This window comes from Octodon degus, unplaced genomic scaffold (assembly GCF_000260255.1).
Source record: "Octodon degus isolate 3935 unplaced genomic scaffold, OctDeg1.0 scaffold00152, whole genome shotgun sequence".
Lineage (NCBI taxonomy): Eukaryota > Metazoa > Chordata > Mammalia > Rodentia > Octodontidae > Octodon > Octodon degus.
In genome coordinates, this window is record NW_004524728.1 from 6848427 (window position 1) to 6849539 (window position 1113).

Here is a 1113-nt window from a genome sequence, read left to right on the forward strand (position 1 = left end):
TTAAAATAGAAACAGAATCAAAATTATGGAGTCTGAAGATTAGTGAAACCTATAATTGTGTATCTGATAAATTATTTCTAGATTACTCAGATGACTTGGTAAACACAGAGTTAAGTTATCATGTCCAAAATAAAGGAAAATTTCACTCTATTTGGATAATGTTCTCAGTGAACCTAGAATAACTAGTATTTGTTCCTAAGTACCACTGAATTCTTTAAACATTTAGATAGATAGATAGATAGATAGATAGATAGATAGATAGATAGATACAGATATATATTAATTTATTTATCCATGACAACAAATCTCAGAGATTTAAAAAAATGTTTATTGCAGCACAGTTTATAATAGCTAAATTTTGGAAACAGCCCAAGTGCTCATCAACTGATGAATGGATAAAGAAGAGCTTTTTATACAATTGAATATGATTAACCATAAAAATTGAAGAAAAAATTAAACTTGAGACATTTAGAGCTCTATGGGTGGACCTTGAGATCATACTGTTAAGTGAAAGAAATAGAGCACACAAATATAAATATCACATTGTTTCTCTGATGTGAGAACCAGAAGTGTAAATTAGGACCAGAGTGTATATTTGATACTATGAAATAGAAAGAAAATGCTCAATTGGGCAGGACAGCAATTGTGTGGAAGAAGGAAAGGAAAGGAAAACAATGGAAATAACTCTCAGAGGTATATACTCTTTGAAATTTTTCCTATTTTATTGGAGAAAGAGACATAACGTGCAGTTGCCTTGTTTGTTTTTGGCTTTTTTTATTTGATTTTTTTTCTATTTTTAGGGAAGAGTCTACAGGATGTTCAGGATCTCACTACTAGAGTGGACTCATAGTGATCCACCTGATCACCATGGTAATCCACTATGATGGTTACAGCCTCCCAAGAGCTGAGATTACAGGAGTGTGCCAACACCTCCAGTCTCAATCGCCTTGTCAGTACACCTTGGGGGCAGATCTGGCATGACAGACCTGGGGATTGAACTCCTGGCCCCTGTACCTGCTTGCAGGTGCTTTAATCCTCTGAGCTATTCAGTCGACCTTTGATTTTTTTTTTTTTTTTTTTATTTTTGGGTTGAATTATTTTTTAGGTGAAGTT